Source organism: Entelurus aequoreus, linkage group LG01 (assembly GCF_033978785.1).
Source record: "Entelurus aequoreus isolate RoL-2023_Sb linkage group LG01, RoL_Eaeq_v1.1, whole genome shotgun sequence".
NCBI lineage: Eukaryota > Metazoa > Chordata > Actinopteri > Syngnathiformes > Syngnathidae > Entelurus > Entelurus aequoreus.
The window spans coordinates 77,550,876-77,564,260 of record NC_084731.1 but is presented as its reverse complement, the minus strand read 5'-3'; the positions used below and the strand labels follow the sequence as shown (position 1 = coordinate 77,564,260).

The 13,385-nt window shown below is 38.8% G+C and overlaps 1 protein-coding gene across 1 annotated transcript in view; it reads right to left on the bottom strand.

The window, feature by feature from the left end:
• The window catches only part of LOC133648956 (DNA annealing helicase and endonuclease ZRANB3-like), a 154,270-nt gene that overhangs the window by 53,329 nt on the left and 87,556 nt on the right, over window positions 1–13,385 (bottom strand). The window lies entirely within an intron of this gene.

The window sequence follows — 13,385 nt, the reverse complement described above, 5'->3', positions numbered from 1 at the left end:
GCTGTTAGCCTATAGTGTTTACTTTTTGTAAATGACTGGACTAAAATACAAGAAAATACCAACTTTGTGAGCCTATTGGAGGAAAATTAGATATTAACCCTTTGTCGAACTTTGCACAAGTAAACACATTACTTGTATTACAGATGATATCAGGGAATTTAGATGCAAGCTCGGGACATCCCTACTTTGCACCATACTTTTATTGAAAGTAAAAACCAAGGGTTATTTTAGATCAGTGGTTCTTAACCTGGGTTCGGTGAGTCGGCCTCAGGGGTTCGGCGGAGCCTCCGCCGCTGAGGTCAAGACACACCCAACTCATCGTGTAAATAAAAACTTCTCCCTATCGGCGTATTATGGATACCCCCAAACAATTTTCCCTCTAATTTTCCATCTGATTTTCAGGTGTGTAATTTGTTGTGAGTTCATGAACAGTGTTTGTGTTGTTCTTTGAACAAGGTGATTTTCATGCACGGTTCATTTTGTGCACCAGTAAAAAAACATAACTTTTGTCTTGAATTTGAAAAAAAAAAAAAAAAATTATTTTTCACTGAAGAAGGGTTCGGTGAAGGCGCATATGAAACTGGTGGGGTTCGGTACCTCCAACAAGGTTAAGAACCACTGTTCTAGATGCAGAATGCACACTTGGTGTTGACTTAATGGGATATTCTAAGTAACATGTTCAGGCACTTTTATTTCATTAAAGGGGACCTATAATTGTGTGTAAGTGTAATTGAATATGTGAGACCATTGCATCACTCTGAAATCCCTTCTTGTTTTCTTTCAAGGACACCACGGATGTTTTTGACTCTGTTGGACGAGATCTCCAACGCTTCCATGGCAACCGGCTGTGTTATGTCACTCTGTAAAATGAGGCAAAAATGCTGAACCCATGGACAATCCATCCATCCATTAAACTGAGCCCCGCCGCCCCTAATAGGAGCTTAGTTTTGGTAGTTGATTTTTTTCTTCTCCGCCATGTTGACCTTTACTCCCTACCAATCACTGGGTGCCGCTTGGTGGCGACCCATCAGTCTTCCTATTCTGTGTACCCCTGTATACTCCTATGTCTGTTTTTGGACAGGTTGTACTCAAAACAAACTCAGTTTTACTTTTCAAGTGCAATGACAACCAAGTTCAACCAGTTTGCCTCCAAGGCCGCAGAGCCCAGTTGGAGCATAGTTTATAAAGAACATGACTTTTATGCAAAACCACCAAGATGGGAATGGTCATACACAGACTTAAGTTTAAAGGGGAACTGCACTTTTTGGGGGAATTTTGTCTATTGTTCACAATCATTATGAGAGACAAGAACAAACATGCCTTTTTTTTTTTTTTAGGAGTTTAAAGATGATGAAAAACGCTTGCAAGATGCGGCTAATGTGAGTTACTGTTGTAGCCTTCAAAGCCCTCTGAAACAATTTCAGAACCCTCCGTCAATGTTTTATATACACACTGCAAGTATATATAATGTAGTAACATACACCTTCATAATAATATGTAATGTATTTTATATACACACTGCAAGTATATATATAATGTAGTAAAAGACACGTCCATAACAATATGTAAAATTGAAGTTAAAGTTAAAGTACCAATGATTGTCACACACACTAGGTGTGCCGAAATTATTCTCTGCAATTGACCCAATGACCAATATTTACCGTATTTTGGTCGTTATATGCACAGCCAAAACTAATTATTTGGCGCATTTATTTCCATTTCCATGGCAGCACTTCAGAATTCCTGCAACAAATGTGTTCCTACTCCCGGAATCAAACGCAAGCATGTTTTCTAATCATGGCAGACTGCGTAACAGACCACAAAGACGATTATTTTTGGACAAATGAGGAGTCACAACCTTGTCTTTTTGAAGCTGAATATACGGAGGGTGAAATGCTGATTAAAGAAGCGAGCACTAAAAAGAGGCTGAAACGTTGGAGCAGACGGAAGCCGAGAGAATGGTCACGCTGCAAATCTGGAACTTTGAGCCAAGTTATGAAGAATTAATGGACTGCTGACCCAAATCAACTGAAAAAAATCCCCGGCCAGCTGGACCAGATTAAATTCCATCGAATGAGTCACTATAATATTGATCATTAAACACTCAGCACATCATGTGTGGTATTACAACTACAGTACATACTGTACAATGTCTGGCTAGCTGTGTACAAACAAAACATGAAATAATACTTTACAGATACTATAATATGATTGTTCATGTTTTTCAGTCAGTACAGATTGGTGTCGTATCGCAGTGTTGTGCATTACAAAACCAAACACGTTTGGTGCTGACTTAGAAGCAAGCTTATCTCTTTCTGTAGTTTGCTTTTACGGCTAATACAGAAGCATGTGTTACTACGCTGTAAATAGAGTTCCTCAATGTTCGCTCTTACAATAACAATGTCGCTACAGCTTGGTTATTATACAGGTTACGGAACGTAAATGAAGTATTGGTGACGGTTTTCGAATCCATTTTTAAAGTGATTTCGAGGTAGAATTGATTGCTCCCAGCGGTAGAAAAATGGATAGATGGATGATTGCTCCCATTAGCTGCATTGCTAGTCACCTAGAACGAGCCGATTTTTACATGTTAGAAAGCGAAAGAAAAAAACAACCTTTTGTATTCTCGTTTCTCATGTTTGTGAACGATAGGCAAAATTCCCCCCCAAAAAAGTGCAGTTCCCTTTTAAGGTCAGCAAAGTGAGGATGTAATTATTTTTTTATGGGTCACACTGTACTTCCACATTTTTTAACCGTTTCAAATCATTCCAAAGTAGTGTTGTCACGATACCAATATTTTGGTACCGGTACTAAAATTATTTCGATAGTTTTCGATACTTTTCTAAATAAAGGGCACCACAGAAAATTGCATTATTGGCTTTATTTCAACAACAAAATCTTAGGGTACATTAAACATATGTTTCTTATTGCAAGTTTGTCCTTAAATAAAATAGTGAACATACTAGACACCTTGTCTTTTAGTAGTAAGTAAACAAACAAAGGCTCCTGATTAGTCTGCTGACATATGCAGTAACATATTGTGTCATTTATCATTCTATTACTTGTCAACATTATTTATCTATTTGTTCATTTGCTGTTAATATCTGCTCACTTTCTCTTTTTACATGTTCTATCTACATGTCTGTTAAAATTGAATAATCAATTATTATTCTGTTGTTTGTATGCCTTACAGTAGTTTTGGGTGATACCACAAATTTGGGTATCAATCCGATACCAAGTCGTTACAGGATCATACATTGGTCATATTCAAAGTTCTTATGTATCCAGGGACATATTTCTTGAGTTTATAAACATAATATATTTTTTTTTAAATGAAAGAAGATGTTGTGATGCCAAAAAATATTGACGTAATCATAATGATATCGACAAGATACGTGCCTGTACTTGATATCATTACAGTGAATGTTAGGTGTAGATCCACCAATGGCGTTTGTTTACATTGTGACGCCGGTGAGCTACGATGTGTAGTGAAACATGTTTAGCTATTCCTCGTCCTGCAGGGATGATACTTGTAAGAAACTTACTTTATTTGTCGCCATGGAGGCAAGGATTAGTGATTTAGAAGTAGCTAAAACACTGCTGACTGGTGCTTGACTTTAGCCGCTAGCTAGCTAGCCATGTCTTAAAGCACCTCTTCCTGAGGGCATTTCAGTGTTATAACTTCCCCTTTATCGTTAGTTTTTAAGCCAAAATGTGTCTGTTCTGCCTTTTCTGTGTACACACTGTGTCTGCTTGTAAGTACTCCATGATTGTGCGCTGCCGAACATGCTCCTCTGCTCAAAAAACCAGCAATGGCACGACGTGACGACGATTAGGGCACGGGGGACTGGTACTTTTTAGAGGCGGTATAGTACCGAATATGATTCATTAGTATTGCAGTACTATATTAATACCGGTATTCCGTACAACCCTATTCCAAAGTCAAAATGCTCCCTGTTAGTTCCATGTAAGCATCCTGCTTGCTAACCCTAACCCTGCAAAAAGGCCTTGAACGACAGCATGAAGCTAACAGTCCAGAAAACCAAAAAAAACCATATAATGCTGAGTTAGCTTTAGCCTGCAGGTATCTTGTGTCATTTCACTGTGAGCTGCTGCCCGGCCATCAGCCTGTGCTGGCTATTGCTGGAACGTGGATGAAGCGTATCGGAGAATAGTGCCAACTCGCAGGGATTATTAAGGTTTTGATTGGAGTCAAACGTCGCCCTTTTTTGGACAGTTTGGAGACCTTCACCGTAGCCTGAACTCCCACCTGCGTATTCTAGATAGCAGCCATGACACCTGCTCTGCCAGCGGAACCTCTGCTTTACCCCGCTGGTAATTAGCCCACGCGCCCGATAATGAATCACTTCACCAGGTCTGCCGAAGCTCTTCTGATCTGGGGGGTCCTCATTACTGATGGCTTGGCTACGCCGGCTCCTTTCCGCTGAGTTTAATTACTGCACAAACTTATCAACTGTCTGAAGCGGCCCGTTAGCTCGCTTTAAAGTCCGGCATCAGAGCTGTCCTCTCTGGGTAATTGGGAGCAGATGCTTGGCGGGTAAAGCAATAAAAATACCCCAAAGGCTTTTTGGCAGCACCATCGTCAGGCAGGCAGGCAGGCAGGCAGGCAGGCAGGCAGGCAGGGGCCATGTTGCTCGTCAGAGTGACATGAATGCGATTTTTCACCGTTCCACCCCCTCCCGAGGAGCAAGAAAAAAAAAATCCCCTCAAGTATAGAAAGTGTGTCATACTCTAAAAATGATAGCGGTGGAAACGAGAACCCATGAGAGCTTGGTGACCTAATGTGGAGCACACCTGACGCGTACAGCTGGATAATTGACTATCTTTAAGACTGCATTAATGTCTAAATGGGGGCGGAACTCACAGCAAAGATAAAAAAAAGGTTACATCCCTTCCTTTATTGTTGCGAGCAATGAACACAAATCTAAACCTAACTTCCTGCATGAGTTGTTTCGGACTTTTGCTTATTGCTTGCACGTCGCCAACCTTCTCTGCCTCCTGAGTTCACGCCAACAACCGCAACTATGACAACTTCTTAACTGACTCAAACCATTTTACTATAATCACATTCCATTCCTCCTCGACATTCAGACTAACAATTTTCTAAATTCCAAAAATTCTTTGTTTTTGAAGAATTTGAAGAAAAAACCTACCGTATTTTCCGGACCATAGGGCGCACCGGATTATAAGGCGCACTGCCGATGAGAAGGTCTAGTCAGGTCTATTTATGCAAAAGGCGCACCGGATTATAAGGCACATTAAAGGGGTCATATATATATATTTTTTTTCTAAATGTAAAACACTTCCTTGTGGTCTACATAACATGTAATGGTGGTTCTTTGGTCAAAATGTTGCATAGATGATGTTTTACAGATCATCTTCAAGTCACTTTCTGACAGTCGCTTCAGGATGCGCCGTTTTGTGGGCGGTCTTATTCACGTGGCTCACCTTCGACAGCGTCTTCTCCCCGTCATCTTTGTTGTAGCGGTGTAGCGTGCAGGGACGGGAGTGGAAGAAGTGTCAAAAGATGGAGCTAACTGTTTTAACGACATTCAGACTTTACTTAAATCAATAACAGAGCAGCATCTTCTCATCCGTGGCTCACTAGTGCAACAACGCAGGAAATGTGTCCCGTGAAAAACCGTCCGACCGGAACTCTCTAATAATAAAGTTCCTTGGGTGAATAATGTAAATTCACTACACAGGTATGTTTTAGCGCTTTCATGGCGAGTTCACTGACAGATATAAGTAGGAACTTTACACTACTTTATATTAGAAATGGCAACAGCGGAGGATGTATGTCCCATAACAAGAAGATAGAGAAAAAGAAGAAGCTTATAGAATACGGCGTCGACAAAGACTACAAAGGCGGACGAGCGCAAAATTTCAGGACTTATGTAGATCCCAAATACAGATCAGCAGGTACCAGAAGGTAAGAAAAGTTGCTTTTGCAAAATATTGCGAGACAAAACGCCAGATAATCTCTTACGTTATACACACACCATAATAATACTCGTAAATTGAAGCACAGTACAATCCATTAAGCGGTGCGACTTCATAGTTTACCAAAGTCGTACTAAAACATTTTGAAAGATTTTTGAGCGCCGTGTGTAATGTTCTATATTTTCAATTGAACATATAAAGTTTTGCTGTTGTTTACTTGAGTCATATTGCAGTCTACATGTATCTTTTATGTGTGACTGCCATCTTAGTGCAGTTTACACGTATCTCTTATGTTTGACTACCATCTACTGGTCACACTTATCATTTCACCATGTACCAAATAGAACAGCTTCGAGGTCGGTAAGCACAACCAAAATGATTCCGTACATTAGGGCACCGGGTTATTAGGTGCACTGTCGAGTTTTCAGAAAATGAAAGGATTTTAAGTGCGCCTTGTAGTGCGAAAAATACGGTAGTTCCGACTTTCCTCCCCAAAATTGCGATTCGCGATTTTCATATTTTATACATGTAATTGCATAAAACGGCGAAAATAACGAGTGAAGGAAGACATATACTTTTCGACCATCAATCAACATATTCTTGTTTCAAGGTGCGACACATTAGAACAATATGCAGCAATTTACTTTCTAAAATATTTGGATTTATGCACGGACTAAGAGCTTTTGTCTACATCAAGATATTAAACTGAATACATAACTAATCAAACCCGTAGGCGGCAATCTACATTTCTGCCAGTGTGTGTATTTAAAAAAAAATTGACGTTCTGCGAAGTTAATATTATTATTTTTGTAAAACGGACCAAACTCGCCACGAAATTTACTACAACAAGATTGATTTTTCAAAAATTATTTTAAAGATTGAAAGTTGCCATCAATCCCACGTGGGTGCTCGGCCCCGAAGCACCCACGGGGTTTGGCGCCTATGATCAAATCTACACAGTGTTTATAATGTAATGAAATTATTATATTTGATATTTATTAGGGGTGTCAACATTTTATTTTTTCAGAATAAATCACGATTCTTAATTTTAACCATTCTTAATTGATTAAAAAAGAATCAAAAATCGATCAAAAAAATATATAAATAATTAAATATTTGTTTTAATCTGTCCGGTCCAGCCACTCAGACAAATCATATTGTTGATGTAGATGATTTATATCTGCTGTACACATTTACTTTAGAAAAGAGAAGTGTGGGATACTTCTCTTGTTGTCTTATTTGTATTTGACTTTATTAAATGTTTGGGTAGAATTTTATTAAACAAATCCATTTTCTTTTAAGTAAAATATAAATTTATCAGAGCTGGTATCTATTTTATGGAGGAATGTATTTAATCATAGAACTGGCACGAAATGTTATTTTAAAAAAATTAGATTTTGAATTGAGAATCGTGTCTGAGTCGATTCTGAATCGAATCGTTACCCCCAAGAATCGAATCGAATCAAAACGTGTGGTGCCCAAAAATTCACAGCCCTAATAATATTGCAAATAACCATTTAAAAGGATACAAACTGTTATTTCTCATTACTGTAAAATAAATGGACTCTCATCTCTGTAAGCAACAATTTTACTTAGATAAATATTGAATATCTTGAAGTGGTTTTTTCCCCCAGTTAAAAAAACTACGTCCGGTTGTTGTTGTTTTCTGTTGCCATCATGTGATCACGGCATTCTTGCTGGTTCGTCTGTGTTGATGGGCTCATATTGCCCATCCCATTTGAAGCTGAAATATTCCTACATTGGCTTTGTCATCATATTTTTTTTTTCCCCTTCATTTTTGCTACTTCTCCCTGTGCGTGCTTCCTGTGTGTGGAAGTAAGCTGGGGGTCTTGCAAGAGAGAGATTGTGAAAGACTGAGAAGAAGGCTCACTCTGTTTAGTTAATTCTACAGTTGAATAAATGCGCTCAGGAGCTAAGAGCGATGCAGAGAGTGAGACCTCTTTCTCTTTCTCCATGTTTGACGAAGAAAACAGACATAGCAATTTATCTACTTTTTCGACTATATTCTTCTTCTCTAGATTTTTGCGCGCTCTACCTTCCACATTTTTCATCCGATTCAAACCGTTCCAACTTTAAACTGTTCAGCCTATTCAGGAATCGCGGGCTTTACCTTGACAAATTCCAAAAATTCCCAGATTTCCCAGAATTCCAGGTTTTCCGGGACATTTTTCCTTTTCAACATGAATTGGTCGTTTTTCAAACTTCCACCATTCCCACATTTTTCAACCTATTCAAACCATTCCACCTTCAACACGTTTCACTCATCCTGCACATTCAAACTATCATTTTTACAAGTTCAAAAAAATTCCAGGAATTCACAGAATTTTCAGTTTTCCAAACCCTATTTTCACCCTGTTTTCTGGCGACTACTCCTCCCACATTTTTCAACACACTTCAACCGTTCCACCATCAAAACATTCCTCTTAATCAGGACAACAATTTACCAGAAATTCCAGGAATTCCGTAATACAATTTCTTAATTAAAAATGTTACTACATCAACATTTCTTGACCGTTTGGAAAAATTCCAACACCAATTATTTTAACTCATTCAGAACATTCAAGTTTTTTAGCATTTTCACAATAATTCCCTATTTCCCGGAATTCCAAAATTTTCATGAAATTTACCATTGAAATGAATGGGACATTTTTCAAAGTTCCACAACTCCCACATTGTTATCCGATTAAAATCTTTCCAACTTCAAAATATTCAGCCTGTTCAGGAATTGTGTGCTCTTTTTCAAAAATTCTAAAACAATTCCCGGATTTCCTAGAATTCCTAGTTTTTAGGGACCTTTTCCCCATTCAAAATGAACTGTCCATTTTCAACCGATTCAAACCATTCCACCTTCAACACATTCAACTCATCCTGGAAATTCAAATAACTATTTTTCCATGTTCAATACATTTTCAGGAATTCCTGTTTTTTTCTAACCTTATTTCCAACCATTTTTAGTGCGATGACTCCTTTCACATTTTTCAGCCCATTTCAACCGTTCGACTTTCAAAACATTCTTCATAGTCAGGACAAAAAACCAAGTTGGTTTAAGAAGTTGAAAAATTCCCGGTTTTCCCGAAATTCCGTAATACAATTTTTCAATTAAAAAACGGTTTCTACTTCAACATTTCTTGACCGATTCAAACAATTCCATCATTAACCAATTTTTTTTTTTAAATGCTGCTTTTCACCAAATTTCCAGGAAGTTCCCATTGAAATGAATGGGACATTTTTCCAAGTTGCACAATTCCCACATTTTTCTACCAATTCAAACCATTCCACCTTCAACACATTCAATTCATCCTGGAAATTCAAACAATTATTTTTCCATGTTCAACAAATTTTCAGGAGTTCCTGTTTTTTTCTAACCTTATTTCCAACCTTTTTTAGTGCGATGACTCCTTTCACATTTTTCAACCCATTTTAACCATTCCACTGTCAACACATTCTTCAAAGTCAGGACAAAAAACCAAGTTGGTTTAAGAACTTGAAAAATTCCCGGTTTTCTCGAAATTCCATAATTCGATTTTTCAATTAAAAAACTGTTTCTATTTTAACATTTCTTGACCGATTAAGGACATTGAGGACATTCATGCTCTTAAATCTTTTTTTTTTATTCCGCTTTTCCCCAAATTTCCAGGAAGTTCCCATGGAAATGAATGGGACATTTTTCCAAGTTGCACAATTTCCAAATTTTTCAACCTATTCAAACCATTCCACCTTCAACACATTCCACTCATCCTGGACATTCAAACTATCATTTTACAAGTTTCAAAAAATTCCAAGAATTCCCATTTTTTTCACCCTTTTTTCTGTCAACTACTCCTTCCACATTTTTCAACCTACTTCAACCGTTCCATTGTCTAAACATTCCTCTTAATCAGGACAAAAAAACCAAAAACAATTTTAACAGGGAAAAATTACCGGTTTTCCCGAAATTCCAGGAATTCCGTAATCCCATTTCTCAATTAAAAATGTTACTACTTCAACATCTCTCGACCGATTTGAAAAATTCCAACACCAACCATTTCTCATTCTCATTCTCAACATTAATTTTAAGCATTTTCCAAAAAAATCCCGCTTTCCCCGAAATTCCCATAGAAAAGAATGGGACATTTTTCAAAGTTCCACAACTCCCACATTTTTTATCAGATTAAAACAGTTCCAACTTCAAAATATTCAGCCTGTTCAGGAATTGTGGGGCTGAGCGATGTGGCTAAAAACTCTACCACCATATAAGTCTTTTATATCAGTCGATATTTATAATTATTGATATATTTGTGACCTATTGAACTTAAAGACCAGGAGAAAAATCGATTAAATGTAAACATTTAATTTTCAAATGTAACCTTCCGGATTATAATCCCTCAGCTATTAAGGCATAAAGGAAATGTCAACACAAGCATGGAAAACAATGTCAATAAAATAGTAAAATCACATTGAACATTTAACAATAAGATCTTACAATGAAGGTAAAAAATAAGGAATACCGTATATTACCAAATAAACGGCCTTGTGCAAATAACCGGCCATGTCCTAATAGCCGCCCGGGGTCTGACCCCATTTTGTGAATTAACCGCCTCTTCCTAATAACCGCCCATGTCCAAATAGCCGCCCATGGGCTGTTATTTGCATTATTTAGATTAAAATCATATTGATTTTATTAAGCCCAATTTATAAGCTAAAAGGAAAAGCAAAGGTGCAGTAATTCTGGTAATTACGGTAACAGCAGACGTTACGTGGGGATTCTGGGTAATCAACATATTGCAATGGGTCCCCGCATATAGCGTAACACACACTCAACGACAACAACAAAACCACGAGGAAAAGTTTCAACATGGCAAGCAACAGTAGCAGTGAGTTGAATGAACAGGATACCGGTACACCACAACTGATGGACGGGAATACTTTAAGGGGGAAGAAGAACAGAAAGTTTGACTTAAAGTTCAAGTTAGCGGTTGTGAAGTATGCGGAGCAGAATTCTGGTTTGGCAGCGGCCAGGCAGTTTAACGTTGACCCAAAACGTGTGTGAGAATGGAAACAAAAAAAGGGAGAACTACTATCTCAGTCAGCAATCGATGGAAAACAGGCTCGCTTATCTGGTGGAGGTAGGAAGAAAGTGAGCGACGAGCTTGATGCTAATTTGTGTCAGTGGATACATCACGTATGCTGCTTTATTTAAAACTTGGGAGTACTGTAGCCTTTATTTTATTTTATTTGATGGTGGGTTTTATGAGTACTTGGTACCATAATTTTATTTTTCCCGGTAGGCAGCTTTATTTAAAAAGTTTATTTATTTTTAGTATTGGTATTCTATTTGACAATTGTTGCACTACTGCCATGTTGAGGCCATGTTGATCTCTTGTCTTTAATAGCCTACCTCATGTTGATCTCTTGTTTTTTTGTTTGTATGTTTACAATAGCTTTTACATTTAAAGTTTTTTGTACGAATAAAAAATACTGGACAGTAACCATTGTAACCAATTAATGGCCTGGTGCAGGCTGGTGCAAAAATGAATAAAAGCCTTGTGCAAATAATAATAATAATAATAATAATACCTGGGATTTATATAGCGCTTTTCTAAGTACCCAAAGTCGCTTTACATGTTAAAAACCCATCATTCATTCACACCTGGTGGTGGTAAACTACTTTCGTAGCCACAGCTGCCCATGTCCTAATAGCCGCCCGGGGTCTGACCCCATTTTGTGAAATAAACGCCCGGGCTACTATTTGGTAATATACGGTATGTATGAAATGCTTAATAAAGTGTAATAAAATAGGGCAAAGTGTGAAAATGTAAACATAGAGAAACCTGAGAAGAACTATTTTCTGAAGGTTTAGTGCTAGGAAGCTACAGCTGTGCTCTAAAGGGTGAGCGCGGCTAAGGTGGCGTGGTAGTAGCGGTCTTGGTGGGGACGAGCGCCTTGAATCATTTACAGACCACATTGGTCTGACTACGGTCCATTTTAAATTAATAAAAAAAAACTGTCATACTGTCCAGGTGACTTGTCCTCTTTTATCCACAATTTCTCCACTAAAGAATCAACCGTGAGACAACAAAATGGCACAAACAAACTCCATACTGTCACCTGATTGGCTATTAGCGTGCCACTCCCACTGATCAGTGATCAAATGCCAACGTTAGCATGTTACTCTTTTTTTTTTAGCTAATTTTGCAGTCATATAATTTGGTGCTTGACACATGCTACGCTCCGGCATGCTAACATTAACACTTTGGCCTTCCAACTTTAGCATGTTACTCTTTTTTTTAGCACATTTTGCAGTCATATAATTTGGTGCTTAATACAAATTACTTGACCAGGTCAGTCGTACGTCTTCTGATCTAGCGGCGCCCCTCATCACTGCCGGCCTGGCTATGCCAAGTCGTTCTGCTCGCTAACAAACAAGCGGCGCATAAATGGCGCTTTACCAGGAGGGGAGGGCTTTCGTCATGTCGGGGGGGACCAGAGTTAGGCGAGGTTCAGCAGGAATTGAATCAGCAAACAACATGAAGCTCAAAACAAGACACAAACTCAGAGTGGTGTCGATGATTACACTCGGTGCTTATCTCCGGTCTTGGTTAACATCGGGGGGCCATGCCGCTCACGGCTCAGGTCATCAGGCTAATTGAGAGAAACGTCTGCCCTCGAACAGATGCTATGTTTGGGGCCACGTTTACTTGGCAACATGGGGGGCAGACAGGCTGCCATTGTCGGAGGATCAAGCTCGCCGGTGCTCTAAGCTGAGGGTGCAGGAATCGAACGCCGCACGCATCCAGCCGCCTTCACCCACTGCTTATTTTCTTCCCGCTTCAAAGCAGAGTTTCCATAGCAACACCATTATAGAGGTGTTGGTGCAGGGTGTAATCATGCCAGGCCGGACGTGACTAAATAATACCACCGTTAGAACTCCAGACTTTGTCTAAGTGCTTTTCACCAGCAATCATTAAGTTCTGTTTCCATGGCGATGCTCTCCTGTGAGATCTAACCCAGCAGTTTGCCCGAGTCTATAAGGCGCAATAGTGTCAATTCACACATTCCTGTAGTATTAAAATGAAGTTATTCCTCGGATTTAAAGTGATTTTCTTTGCAAACTCGCAGAAAGTACCAACCTTCGAAGGCTTAGGGGCGCATTTTTATCCGCCGCGTTGGGTAGATGTCGGTTTGTTGACCGCGTGCGTCATTTGGCGCTAATGATGCGATGGTGTATTTTTCACAGCATGTCATGCGACAAGCTCTACTTTGGTGCCAGCGAGGTTATTGGTTCATTTGAATGCTGACATAACGTGCAGTATGTGCAACAACAAAAAAGCATAGGACAAAAAACACAATTTTAAAACATTTGCTCGATACAGAGAGATATGCAGTTGGATAAAAATCAATTATATTTCTATTGGATCTGG